The sequence below is a fragment of the Columba livia genome, chromosome 2 (genome assembly GCF_036013475.1).
Source record: "Columba livia isolate bColLiv1 breed racing homer chromosome 2, bColLiv1.pat.W.v2, whole genome shotgun sequence".
Classification (NCBI taxonomy): Eukaryota; Metazoa; Chordata; class Aves; order Columbiformes; family Columbidae; genus Columba; species Columba livia.
This window is the reverse complement of record NC_088603.1, coordinates 19,612,325-19,627,238: the sequence shown is the minus strand read 5'-3', so window position 1 is coordinate 19,627,238 and position 14,914 is coordinate 19,612,325. Positions and strand designations below refer to the sequence as shown.

Here is a 14,914-nt window from a genome sequence, read left to right as displayed (position 1 = left end):
CATTTTATGCAGCAGACCGTAGTCTTTGCTTCATGCTTTTCAAGTCCTTGAGCATAATGATAATAGTGCAGGCTGTCTGTAATCTTGAAGTAAAGGAGACAATTTAGAAAACATTTTTGTTTGTCCTTCCCTCCCTGATTTTTTTATTTGACCTCAGATTTGTTTGTTTTCTTCTCTAGGCAGCCAACATGTTGGCATCTAAAATCAAAGACCATACAGCTGAAGTCAGCCCATGCAACAGGTATATAAAAGAACACCACATTCTCAGACTGAGAAAGGTGCATGCCTGGGTGGCATCATTTAAAAAACGTCTCTTTTGCCAGCAATGAAATATTAATTCAATATTTTGCATTAGCTGTTCTTATTTTCTCATGTGCAGATTCTTCCATACCATTCTCATATATTCTATTAACTCTACAGACCTAAGAGGAAAAACATGCTTCTAAAAACTCTTTGCTAATGCAATATTGAAATGGCAAGTCAGACATCTTAAAACCACTGAGTTAAAGCACTTCCCTAATAAAAACACTGTTTACTTGTTTCAAATGGCTTTATTTTCCTCTTAGATTTACCATCTTAACCTGCTTTCCTGCGAAAACAAATAAGTGAATACAATGATCTAGTGTGCCCTAAACCTGGGTCTGCAGTACTTGCCTCTGGAAAAGCTGCACAACATTTCCATAGTACCAGCACTCAGGTACATCATCGTGATTTCATTAGGGTTGAGATCATTGGTGCTTAAATGTTACCTATCTAGGTGAAAGCATTATTTATTTATCCATAGCAAAACAAATAAGGTGAGGCTTAAAAGACAGAAAAAAGCAGCTTGTGAATCAGCAGAGTTTGCCTTGAGAAACCTGGTTACCTTTAGAGTTTAAAAAGCACGTGACATGCACACAGCATTTCCAGGAAACCCCATGTGCACAGTGAGCTGTCCCAGATGGCAAAAGCTTTTCCAGTCTTGGAAAAGTGATTTGGTTTGCCAGTCGATGAGGGGGCCATGGTGAGGTGGCTGGGCACAAGAACCTGCTGCAGTTTCTGGTAGCGGGAAAGGTTTGTTTCTGTCCCCTGTGCCACAGCATGCTGCAGTTTTCAGCTAGAGAAAGTGGTTTATCTGGGACTGGATAAAATCTTTATCATGCAGGAAGTTTTAGAATGGATATGTTATGCCCTGCAATGGTGGAAAACATGGCCTTTGTTGCAAGTTCATGACTGGTTTGTTGGCAGATGCCTGATTCCAAATGGTGTGTTGTTGGGCAGGGATGGTAACCAAACACACCTGTGCACTTCTCCAGGCATGACCAAGTGCTGCATTTACTAACTTCTCTGGATCAAAAAATCTAAGAACCAATATAAACTGCAGACCAATATGAAGTGCAGTTCAGTTATTAGAGTGTGAGCTCTGCCTTTGCAGCTCCACATGTATATACTATTTAAGAGATATTTTCTGCTAAGAACCTTCTGAGCTAGTTCAACATGTTACTATTTGTTATGGATGTCTAATTTCCTTTTTTTTTTTTTAGCTTTGAATCATGTAGTCACTGTCACAATTGGAAAGAGAGCATGTTGTCGTGGCTTTGTGAGTGAATTATGTAGAAACACAGTTTTAGCACTTTATTTTCTATAGGAATCACATCTGCCTTGACATGCTTCATGTTTTCTTTAGCCTTTTGGAAATAATGATCCCTGTAAACCAAGTAGGTATTGTCAGTATTCATAAACTATTCTGAAATATTGATCAGTAGTTCACCATTGAATATATAAAATGAAGCTCATACCACTAGCCAGTTTTACAGGAGTTTATTTTTTGGAAGCTCCAGGTGATAATTTCATGTTTTCATGATGGGTCTTCATCTTAAGATGTTTGCTGCATTAAGCATTGCTCAGTTACTTGAAATATAAAACAGAATACTCTATACATCTGTAAATAAATGCATAAGCTCACAATTTTATGCCTGATGTATCTGTCATAGGTTCCATTAGTCAAAAAAGACAACACCAGTTTTAGCATTTTATCACAGGTGCTTCTATTTTATAGGGAACTGCTTAATCATAAAGGTCAGAGCAACCATACTGGATAAGAGCAAAGGCCCACCTCACTCAGTATCTCTCTAGCATTTACCAGTGGCAGACCACAATTCAAAAGTAAGTATAATTCAAAAATTCAACCAAGTTACTTCAGTTCAGGGACTTCCATACTGAACACTGGCTCCACAGCACTGAATTCAACAGCCCTCCTTGGATGTTGGGTGTAAAAACACTGTCTAATTGATATTTTAAAACACTTGTATTTTGGGCTGAGTCAGACATTGTCCTATTGAGTGTTCTCATTTCTTTATTTTAAACTTGAAGTTGGATAAATTCAACTGGTGAACTATGGCTCTTGAATTATGAGCGAAAGCAAATAATGACTTCTTATTTTTCATCTTCATATTGTCATTTATTTTAATACCTTAGTTATATCCTCCTAGTTATCTCTAGGATAACATATTCCTCTTATTACTCTCCTCCTCTCAGTTACGCATTATGGACTTCTACTGAAGCCAGCATCAGAACAGCTTACTTAGCTGTGAAGAGAACTGAAGATATTTGGGTTGTCTTCCCATTAACATTGATGTGTCATTGTTAATTTCTATTTTATTGAAATGTTATGACTTTTGGCATTTTAATGTAATTTCTGTGGACATTGTCCAGTACAGAGTTCAAATCTAAAACTTCTTTTTTATGTAACCTTTTATTTTCTAAGATATTCTTCAATATATTTTATTTAAAACTAGATGATTCCAAGGTCATAATGTTCTTGCAACATCAGAAACCTAGTCTTCATCAGTAATGCATAGAAAACATGCAACTAAATTAAACTGTAAAGTGAATGGAACAGAATTGCAAAACGGGCAAAATGGGCAAAAGAGTACACTGGTTTTATTTTGGCTCAAAAACAATGGAATACTTCAGATGAGGCAAGGCAAAAAGGAGCTTTCAGTTCTTTGAGGGATCAAAAAAAAGCCATTTGGTGTTGAAATGAAGTATTTACTTATGGGCTTTTTCCAGCAAAAGCAGAGAAAATTGCAGATTTGGCATTAGGTTCACAAGGGAGAACCAGGAGTGTGTTGCAAACACATCTCAGAGGCATTGGTGACAATGGACAAAAGCTGGAGGTGCTCCCCTGACCCCCAGCCTGGACTCTGCCCATGTCCACTCAGCTGACAGGTAGGAGCCCTCCTTCACAAACCCAGAGCTGGGCACTAGCAACAGGCTTGACCTTGTGTTTTCCAGCAGTTCGCAGAGCTCCCAGGAAGTGCCCATGCTCCAGAACACCTCGTAGCTCAGGGAAAACCACCATGGAAAAAGCTGCTGCGCTGGAGATGAATTAACTGGATGCTGCCTGTATTGCCCTGGGTGCAGACACAAGCAGTTGATTTTCATAGGAATTTAATTATTTTTGAGACCTCTCTCCTTCTTTGAAACATTGTTGAAATTGGCTGGGTGCTTTGCTACGCGCTATTACAAAATGCTGTGATGCTCTGGTAAACAGAAATGTTTTGTGTGTATTTTCTTAATTTTTCTAAAAAGTCCTCCTTGCCTGCTGCTTGTAGTTTCAAGGAGGATTGTGTGTTCCAGGACAGGGGACAATGGTGCCAAAATGAGACTGTGTCTTGCAGTATTCCTTTATTTTTAAATGCATAAAGTTCTGAAGGACATATTTTTCTGCAGAGCTCCCTGCTTGAAGAGCTGAATTAAATCCAGGAAAATATAAATAAAGTCTAAGATCATTCCACAAGAAAGAAATGAAAACAAATGCATGCTATAGCCACAGAAAATGTAAGAGACTGACTGAATTCCTCATCCACGTGGATGCCAGGTTGTCCTGCAAAGGGGGATGAATTTGGCTCAGAAGCCAAACTACAAGTTTGCAGCCTCCTTGGGGTTTGGTTCTGGTGCAGTGGCTCTGTGTTGCTGTGAATGGCACTTTTTGGGAACTGCGCCTTCCTTAAGTAATTCTGCAGCAGTGCAATCCTATATTTAACCAATTCAGGTTCATTGCTCAGCTTGAACATCACTGCACAGGCACAGAGATCAAGTGAATGTGTACTTGGTCCCCATTCTCAAAAGTCAGATGTTCCTTTGTAGAGGAACAGAAGGTGGGGAGCAGATGAAAGAGTGAAAATATTGTGCCAGACTTTCCTTTTGTAAGGTGATAAAACTTTGAGGAAGTTTTTTTCTTTCCCTTTTTTTTGTTTGTTTTGTTTTGTTTTTCTGCAATACTCCCCAACTCTACTTGACTTTGAACAGAAAAGGGATTATTTAGGCATGTTGTATTTAGGCTGAACAGTTTCAGATGTAATGGTAACTTAAAACAACCTTATATTTGTCTCAGAGAGACAATAGAGCAATAAAATCAGTGAATGCAGAAGTTTTATGGGTATCACATCTGCAACAATTGCCTTCATTTTTCCTGGTGCGATTGGGAACAAGAACTTCCTTGTAAATGAGATACTTAGCAAAGCACAACACACCTTCACAAGAACCCTATCAAAATACCAAATATTTTTGTTAAAGTAGATATTCATCTTAGAATAGAGTATCTCCAGCTGACTCAACATTTTTCTTTCTTACTGCTCTCCACTTGTGAATAGGTGCGTGTCAGTACCTTGCTGTTTGTAACCATTACAGAACCTGTATGTAAGAGCTAACAGATAGAAAGGAATTCAATTTACATGAAGACAATGTGGAAAAGGGATTCCTTTTGAAAAATCCATCTGAATGTGGAAGATGGTACTTTTAGTATTTCTAAGACCCTTATTCTGCTTGTAGGAAAAAACATTGTTTTCTTCAATAGGAGTACATGAAAATTTAGTATTTGTCTGCAGATTGGCATGCTGCACTTTAATGTAAGGTATTATTTAATAAGAATGTAGTGAAGACTGGGCATATACTTTCTCAAGGTCATCTTAAGCTGATTAATGATGAGTTTGAATTAAGCCCAGACAAGGATTTATTCACTGCAGTTTCCACTGTTATAAATAACTTGTTTCAAGTACATGTTTACAATGCTTTGGGCTGTAACCTGCATGTTAGTCCAACACAGACAAGGGGTCTTGGTCCCGAAGGACATCATTGGGATTTTCTTGTAAGATGAAGCAATTTTCCCTGCATGGATCAACTGGGACCTTCAGTCCTTCTGTTCAGCAAGGCTGGAGGAGTGTCCTGTGGGAGAAAAGGAGACCTTGACTCTGCCAGGGTTGGTGAGAATGGAAATCACCCAGGACCTCTGTGGATGCTGCAAAGCGATATCTCCCCAGCTGGACCTCTTCATAAAATCACAGAATAGTTTGGGTTGGAAGGGACCTTCAAAGGTCATCTAGTCCAACATGCCTGACATGAGCAGGGACATCTTCACCACACAGCACATGGCAGAGTATGGCTGGGTGCTTGCGGGGCAACATCTCCCTTTCAGTTCCTCACAACTTCCTTCTTCCTTTTCTGGAACAAAATGACACAGATTTCTTCTAATTTCCTGTGAAGATGTTGAGGTAGATCATTTCAGCTGTTTTTGAATGAAACCATCTGAAACATTGCTAAAAGCAAAGGCACTTTTTTTTCTTCCCAGTTTATTATAATGACGCTGTTAATATTATGATTGTATCCATTACAGAAGTTTCCTTTCAGGTTATTCCAGTTTGGAGTAATCACCATCTTGTTAGCTCTATAAAAGTACACTCTACTGTAGGGACTTACAGCCCAAAAGGCATTAAAAGTAATAGTAATAAACAAGTCCTTAGGATTACTTTAACTGAAAAATTCAAAGCTGGAAAAAGGTAGTTAACATAACCATAAACTAAGCTACCGTTATTGTAGGTATTATATTTCACATAAGGACATATAGGGCATAAAGGTACTTACTTTTATTTCTGGCATATAAAGTCAAATGTCATTCAAAAATTATTCCTTTCACAAGTATCTTCAATAGACGAACAGTAATTTGCACTAATGCAAATTGAGCAAGAAATAGGCAGGTTCAGCAAAAAAATGGCAAAACTCTATTAAAATAGCCTGGCTTCAGGACACCAGCATGAAATTGTATTGAACACCTTTCACTGCTAGTGCGTAGTGCTGTTGAGAAGAACAAAACCTCAATAAATCAATGCACCATACCACTTTCACAAAAACCCCAGTTTGTACGTTTGATTTTCAGGACTGTGCTCAGTTCATCATTTGAGGCAACTCTTGGCATCACTGAAACTGTTGTACAGGCTGCTGAATCACAGAGACCAGCTCTGCATCCAGTGCTGTTACAGACTTTCTGCATGGTCTTGGGCAAATTATTCCACCTTTCTTTGCTTCTCTTTCCCCTGCCATCCTGTCTTTTCTGTATAGTCTGGACTGTAAATTTCCAAGACAGGCATTCTTTCTGTGTATATAGTCAGTGGAAAGCCAAACCAAGTCTCAGTTCAGCTGCAGCCCCTGCACGTTGCTATAATATTATGCAAATACTAGCTCATATCATAGGCATAAACACAGTGTATCGTACTTAGTGAATCTGAACTCCTGGTAACAGGATCTCCCTCTAAAGCATCTACTCTAAAATCTCAGACAGATGGGCAAACTGCCACTTAGTTATGTACGGGTTTTAGAAAGCATGAAGTTTGGGAGAATATACGTTGATGATGTTTTGTTGCAGCTCTCGCTCATGGTTAAGTGGGATTATTCAGCTTTGTAGCTACTGTTTTTTTCCCAGCACGCTATGCAGACAGAACTATACGCTTCGTGATAGAAAGGTCAAGTTCAGGCTGTTCAGTTTCCAGACAGAAGTGTCAGCTGGCTGGGAAGAGGAGATGCAGAAAAACAGAAACCACAATTGTGTTACTAGCTGATTCCATTTTAAAGATCACCTGCAAAATTAAACCACCATGCTCTGTCAAAATAAACCAAGGCAAGCTTGTGCCTTTGTAGTCTGGGTTTTTAACTGCTGCCTGTCTTGATCTTCCTTCATCTTCTAAAGTTTCTCAGATAAGCAAAATTTACAAAGATAGCAGCTGTTGCAGAAGGTATTGAAAGCTTGGGGAGCTCCTACCAGCATGGTTGTATGTATGGCATCCAGCGGTAAAGCCTTTTTCCTTTTTTTCTTTTCTTTTTTAAACACTTTTGCAGTTGTAGAAAGTTTCTATCATTTCTTATCCTCATTTTCTACAGGGACAACACAGTTAACTGCATCCAAGATTAGCTTATTTCAGGGCTTCCTATGCATTCAAATCCTTGCTTAAGATATTTTCCACAGCTCAGTTAGAGTATAAAAGCCTGGTTTGTCCAAACAGGTCTACTAAAGCAATGCTCCCACAGAAGACAGTCGCCTCCCAGCTGAGGGATATTTTGATGGAAACCACTCAAACCAGCTAACAATTGGTTGCCCTTTAAAAGGAGAGAAGGAGATTTTTCAGGTGCTGGTGCACACGTTGATGTTCTGCTAACAAACCTGTAGCAGGAGACCCTTTCCCCGGTACAGAGGCAGCTACGGCACTGCGTGAGCGCGTTAAAATTACGCTCGTGTAAGGTTGGTTTTGGAGGGCTGAGTCACAGGAGCAGCACGAATAAAGTGCTCCGCTTAGCTTGATGCAGCTATTTGGATGCCTAATAAATATTTATAGCCCCTCACCAGGGAGGTGATTGACAACACGGGGGCAATCCCTATCCAGCAGTGCAGGGACGGATCCTGGGGGGCGGGCGTATGCGTACCGGGGCCGCGCTGCCACCGCATCCGCGGAAGGACTTAGGCCGGTCTTTGGCACCCCAGACGTCCTTCCTGCCCACTCCGCCAGGGGCTACGGCCCCCCCCAGAGCAGGATTTGCTCCGGTCCCTGGCGGGACAAGCGGCCGCTGGGCTGCGCGGCGCGGCCCAGCTCCCCCCGCGGGGCGGGGAGGGCAGGGCGCTGCCGCAGTGACTGCAGTCCCGCGGAGAGCTGCGGAGCCGCCCGCCCCGCCGCAGCCGGGTTGCTTGCAGGTGAAGTGAAAGTCGTCGGGAGAGGGAGGAAGAGGAGGAGGAGGCGCGCAGCTGGCCCTGCGCGCTGCAACCGGCGGAGGCTCCGCGCCACCCCCGGCTCTCCGCGGCCACCGCATCCCGGCGCTCCCCTCGGCTCTGCTCCGCGCAAGTGAGTGGTACCCAAAGTTTGTTTTGCCGGGGGAGGGGGTGACCTTGGGGTGCCTAAGCCGCGGGCAGGTAGGGCTGAGCGGGGCGGGGGTCGGTGCTGTGGGGCTGCGCCCCCCACTCCCTCCCGACGGCGCTGCCCTTGCTGCCGCCTCCCGGGACCCTCAGCAAACTTGGGGAGGCGAAGGGCAGGGCGGGGCGTCCCGGTGGGAGCGGTGCGAGTGTCTGAGCGGCGGGGGAGGCACCGCAGGCTCCGGGGGGAGCGAGCCGGGCGGCTGAGCGCTGACCGCTCACGGGTGGACTCCGGCGGCCGGCCCGGGGTGGTTTGGTAGCGCTCCATCCTTCGACTGGTCTGGCTGTCCCTGTGCGTACCTCTTTATGTCTTGTGCTTGTGAGCAAACTTATAAATATGTCAAACTTAGAAGTTGTTTATTGGTAAGCATGGAGTACCACAAAAATTAATTTTCCCAAAAGAATATAAAGGGGGGGGTGTATAGTGTTTTCACTGTAGTCAGAAGCTTCCCACAGCTGCTGCGCTTTTTGGAGGAGAAAAAAAAATCCTTTAAGAATGTGCAGTTTGATTCGGAAGCTTTTCCTGTGAGTCAGGACAAAAGTGCCGCTCTCCGGACGTCTCAAGTGCGGGGTCCCCAAGTCTCGATGTGCTGCTCGGCTCGCAGGGACCGCATGAGGGTGGAAGATGCTCAGGGGGGTGCTTGGTGTGTGGCTTTGCCTGTGTGTGTGCCCTGAGGTATGATCTGCTGTCAGCCAAGGGCCAACTTTTCGCTACTGCTGCTGCTGGAGTTAATGCAGAGCTATTGTTAACTTAAAAAAGGTCAGAATTTGGCTCATCTGTGTTTGGCGAAGTTCAGCCCTTGCATGCAGTACTGCTGGGCATGTTGATGTAAGTTTCTCAGAATATTTAAGTGTCATGTTTAGTGCTTTATTTTTGTGCTGCTGTTTAGAGTCAGTCATTCTTAATTTGCTTTAGTTTCTTGTTCTTTCTCTGTCCTGATACCTTCAAAATATTTACCTGGAGCTCTGCAGATGAGCATTGCGTACTGCCAGGGAAATCACTGGCTGATTGATTGTGTGTCCTGAGTTGCTCAGAACAGTTGCGTGGACAGGTAAACTACTGGGCAAAGTATTGTATAGTATCAAACATTAAGAAATAAACTTGGAGACTTTTAATTAACAGGCTTTATGCAAGTTAGAGATGAAAATAAAGCCATATTTATTTATTTTTTCTTCTGACCTTGTGAACTGTGCGAAGTGAGCATGCAGGGTGTATGCAGTCTGTATCATCTAGCTAAGAATGATGTCTTTATACACTGACCAAGCTAGAAAAATATAACAACTTTTTTTTTTTTCCCTTAACTGTATGTTTACTAAGAAATATAATCTCTGATTCCTTTGATAACACCCAAACAAGTGCATGCAGGAAGTTCTATGTGCGCAGCTGGTCTTGTTTTACGCACAGTATAGCGGGTGCAGTGTTAACAGTGCTCAATGCTTTCTGCAGCCAGAAACTAGATGTGACTTCACGCTGTGTGTTCCTGGAGCTCTGACTGATGTGCATAGGCCTAAAGATTTTATATAATGTCATAGTTCAGGCTTGTGGGTTTTGGAAAACCTTTATCCACAGATCACTGCAAAATTAGAGGAGGACATTTAGTACTGAGTATTTTTAATGCTTCTGTGCCTGGAACTATGTATTGTTTTTCCCTGGATGGCAGATGAATTATTCTAAAAGTGTTTTGACAGTTTGCTATAGTTTAGACTGGTTATATTTTCTAAAGCATTCAATGTACAACAATAACACTGTCATTGAAGAAAACTACTGCATTTAGTTACTTCTTTTTTTTTCCTGGAATATGCTTCCCGCCTCCATAGAAGCGTTGCCTTTGTATTCTTATTCATCTGGGGGGGTTTCTTTCTTTCTTTCTTTTTTTTTTTTTTTTTTTTTTTTTAAACAGATAGGTGTTCTGACTAGCTAACTTGCTGTCTCCCTACTTTTGCTATTTGAAATAGCTATCTCCTGTATATTGCTTTGTGATAAATTACTGTGCTGTAGCTTTTGGTTTAGGCTATAGGAAGAGGTGGGAAAGATAGCTTATCTTTTTTCATGATGTATTCCTAAGGAAGACAATACTCTGGCAGAATTGTTTCTTAGGATAGTAAATTAATTTATCTTCATTGAAGGTTAAAGCTTGGCAGCTGTCTAGTGTCGAGTCTTGTGTAATCGCTGCTGTCCGAGCAGTGGTTTTGTTGGGGTGAGGATGACGTCTAGGCTGCTGTTGGTAATAGTTTGGATTTTGTAAGGTTGCCCTTAGTTGAAGGGCTCTCTTGTGTTTGACATTTGCTGTGACCTCTTGCTGTAAGCAAAAGGAGACAGTTAATGATTTTGAAGCTTGTCTTCCACTCAGAGTTGAAAATGAGGATGTTTAGTTCTAGTTCCTCTTCTAACTCTCAGCCAGGGTTGAATTTTCACTTTTTTGATATTTTATTGCATACCTGCAACACATATGGAAAAATTTATCCATGTACTGAGAACCAAAGTACTTAAAAGTTGTTTTATAGATACAGAAGTTGTAAAGACAAGACTGGCTTATTTTTATAATCATTATCTTAATTAATCAGTACATGTTTACAGAGGACTGTTAGAAGTTAAGTTACAAGCAGTGAAGAAGGCAATGAGGACAAAGTAGAGTACGGGTGGCAAATATAGTGAAAAAAGCAATGAGGACAAAGTAGAGTATGGGTGGCAAATATGGGACTAAGAAAAAGGACAATGCAATGAAGCAAGAAGCAAAGGATGTGAAGCAAGCTGAGAGGGAGGGAACTGAAGAAATAACTGGGAAAGTGGGGTGGAACTAATGTTAGCTGGCAGGGAAAGAGGAAAAATGTGGATTTTCTTTTTTCTATTTGACCCATCACTTATATCAAACTGTAACGAGTTAACGATCTGATGGAAGATGAAAGGTTATTTTTACTTACCATTCCTTAAGCTGATCCTGCATTTGACACATTTGTGGTAGGCAGGAGCTCAAGCCTGTAGAGAGGACTTGTACTGCAGATCCAGCTTAGTTATCTTAGCCCAGTTCTGGTAACTGATTAATTGATTTTGTGTACTACCTCAGTCCTGGGCTCTTCTGCTGAAGTACCCCATGTGACTGGTTTGTCGTGGTACCTGTACACATTTGCACTCCGGCAATGATACCGAGCCTGGGAACAAGGGTGTTCCAAGGGCGGTTGATGGCAACTGCTTTCTGTCAGAAATAGCCTGGCTGGTGTGTAGATTGCTGACCTGGGGGTGAGGCCTTCCCAGTCCATTGCAATTGTTTGGCCCTTTGGACCTCCTCCAAAACAGTGCTTTCCAGCCAGGTATCGCTGATTCCTTAATTCTGCAAAAAATAAATTGCTTTTCCTTGAATTTGTTGTCTTTATCCAGTGAAGACCTGCACATAATCTTGACATCAAGTTTATCTGTAAATCCCTCTAGATTTGAATTTGTAGATTTGGATTCACTAAAGATGTCTGGGAACTTGTATACATAGTTTATATATGCAAAACTGCCCTTTTTCTTTGACACAGTTGAATGGTAGTGTTTCTTCCATTTTTTATTTAATGTAAGCTGGAATTGGCTATATTCTTGAATGCCTCAGAATTCATTAAATAATGGAACGGTAGTTTTCCAAGTCAGCATGAAATGAAATAACTCCAAACATGTATATAAAACAAAAAAAATGTAAAACTCTGAGATATTTGCTGCCAGCACTGAGGTATGCTGCCAGATCATGGGGTAATAACATTATTTGTGACAGGGAGGTGGGCCATGCCAGGAGAAGAAACGGGTTTTGTGGCAGGGATGAAATGCATTGGGACAGTGTAGCGTCACTCCAGAAATATACCTTGATGTGGGTGTTTGGGTTTTTTTTGTGTGTTTGTTTGTGGTTTTTTGTTTGTTTGTTTTTGTGGTTTTGTTTGCTTTGTTTTGTTAATGGGATTTGAAATTATCAGTTATTAGCCCTTTTGCCTTTTTGCTCCAGTTTCTTGAGTGGGGGAAAGGGAACAAACCCTCCTTTAGCTCCCTGTTGGAAACCTCTCAAGAAACCCTTCATTGATTCATTGGAGTATCTCCAAATCACTTGATACAGTGTTTGAGTTTGTGAAATTCAGTGGTAAATCCATAAAGTCTTGTGGGCCATGGGTGTTTGGGTTTTTTTCATACAGTGTAGCTTTTGTATTTATTACCATATAGTTTTGTTTTTCTTCTTTTTTTTTCCCCTTGTATCTCTTCCTTTCTTTTCTAGCATTCTGCATCTTTTTACTTTAGGGCCTAAACGTCCTCTCTCTAAAGTGCAATTTGTGAATGTGTACTTTTTTCTTTTTATGCAGTATAGACTAAAATCAGTTTGTAGTCCTTAGGAGGCGCAGGGGAAACTTACTTTTCTGTGTCCCTTCTTTGAGCATGGTGAGAGTCGAAATGATGCCTCTGTGGAAGTCAGTAGGAGTTTGGTTGAGTGCACCGCAAGATGGTTGAGGTTGGCAGGGATCTACAGAAGTCGTCTTGTTCAACCTTCTTGTTCAAGCAGGCACACCTAGAGCTGGTTGTTCAAGTGGCTTTTGAGCATCTCCAAGGGAGGAGACCAGGGCCTCTCTGGGCACCTTCTGCCAGTGCTCAGTCAGTATTGCTACAAAAGATGTGGGTTTCTTTGAGATAGAACTTCAAAGGAGTCCTTTCAAGCTTTGTGATTGTGGGTGAGTGTTTGATGAAGGATGCAAATTAAAACAAACAAAACACCACAACAACAAAAACTTCTGGGGTTTTGCTTATTGCTGAGATGCTGTATGTGTCTCTGTGCTGCTCAAACTCAGAACGGTTGGCATTTTACTCTTCAGCTTGCCTACCTGGTGCTTCTCTTTCATTCAGTTTTTCTTGTGATCTGTATCCCAAATGTTTCTTGTGCTCATGCTTATTTCCTTTCCAAGGATGGAGCAGGAAACCCTGCTGGCATTACTGGCTAAAGGACTCCCTAACTCTGGAAGAATGCAACCTGGTCTGGTCAGATGTAGGAGTTCTGGACAACACACATCCCAAAATACATGCATACCCCCTGCTCCTTTTTTTTCTAGGTGAGATGTTAGGGCTGACCCAGCTGGTGCTGGATGTTCCGTCTGCTCCCATGTCTGGATGCGCAGTTCAAGCAGACCTCTCTCTGACTGGAAACCCAAGTCTCAGAGGAGATTTTCTGGGGAACAAACAAAATATGTATTTATTGTGATGTGTTCCTAGAATTTCAAAAATGTTACAGACTGTGAAATGTGTTACTGCATGATTGACATTAGCAATGTTACTTTCCTTAGAATTCATTGAACTATATTGCATAAATTCAGTCTTGCCACATAGCTCAGGTATAATGTACAGCATAATATGCAAGACTGCTTATAATTAGGTGTTTAGTAATTGTTTTAGAAACTAACTGTGTATAGCTTTTCAACCTAGGAAGGTTCTTAAAAGTGAAGTGTAGCAATATTAACTTTTTCTCATCATTGGCATAGTATTTCCTGTTCAAAACAACTTTTTCTCGCGGTACTGCATAGAAGGGAATACTAGAAGACCCTCTGCGAGCATGCCAGAATTCAGCATTACGTTACTGTTGGATATTGGGATGCTAATGAGGAAAATGTACAGGGTTCTCTTGTGCTCCCATAGAATATGGGCTGTCAAGATAGTTAAGACTGTGTATTGCTTTGGTAATGGTGAGTCTTACCTTGGAAACTCCATCTGTCTGGCAAGAGTCTAAATTCTGCAATTGGGAAATATCTTCTGTCCCTTATTGCTATGGCTTTGTATGGGAGCTACTTGGAAATGTTTGCTGGAAAAAGTTTTGTAGAATTATTTGTCTTCATTTTGAAATCCATAAGGATGGGTTATACATATTTGTTACCAAGTCATGGAGTATGCAATTAGTACTTTGGCTGAACATGTATTATCCATTCAATGAGGAAATGCTTTCCATTGTAATATATTTTAGTGTGGATAATCCTCTTCTAACATAAGTGGAACGTGGAGCTAATACTTAAACATCTTCAGTTTAAAGATTGATGGAATAGTTGTAGTATGCTACTGTAATATCAGAGAAGTACGAAGGAGTCACATATTATAAGCATGACTGTAAGATTTTTGTATTCCATCCAGTCCCATTTCTAGCAGTCTCGTATGTGGTGGTATAGTCATTATAAAGACTTTAATTGGCTAAGAGCTTGCCAGCTTGCATTTGCCAACTATGCTGAAATCCTGGCCAAACTTTTAAAGCGCGTGCAGTAATCTGCAGTTGGCTGAGAAGAGTGGATATAAATAGATGATATGGTTCTGAATTACAATTGATTATTGAAATTCAGCTAGTATATAATAGATAGCCATAAAAAGGCAACATTGTTTCACTAATATGGGACTTCAAATTAATGCAGACTCTTTTTTTAAAATTTATTTAGCAAAGTTAATGTTTATCACAAGATCATAAAATCTAGCTCATAGTTTCATGACTCTTTGAAAACAAATATTTTTCTGCTCTTAAAAAGAAAAGAGCTGTGGTCTATCATCTAGTTGGCTTCCAGTAGCAACAGTTCATTATTACATTTGGGGTTAGTCAAAAGTTGGATGAAGACAGTGTATTTTACACATAAATTGCTTATAGAATACTGGAGAGCAGTGGTATCTAGCTGATGGTCTTTTCAAAATGATTTCCATTGCCTTCTCCCAATACTAAA

General features: G+C 41.1%; 1 protein-coding gene across 4 annotated transcripts in view; it reads left to right on the top strand.

The window, feature by feature from the left end:
* The first annotated feature begins 7,761 nt into the window (after positions 1 to 7,761).
* Positions 7,762 to 14,914, top strand: part of KIAA1217 (KIAA1217 ortholog) — a 361,882-nt gene continuing 354,729 nt past the window's right edge. For 2 of the 4 annotated variants that reach the window (XM_065050729.1, XM_065050726.1), the window contains exon 1: positions 7,762 to 8,147. The gene's annotated coding sequence lies outside the window, so the exon portion shown is untranslated. Of the gene's footprint in view, positions 8,148 to 8,403; positions 8,508 to 14,914 lie in introns of those variants that run through there. The other 2 variants (XM_065050746.1, XM_065050744.1) reach the window with 2 other exon arrangements.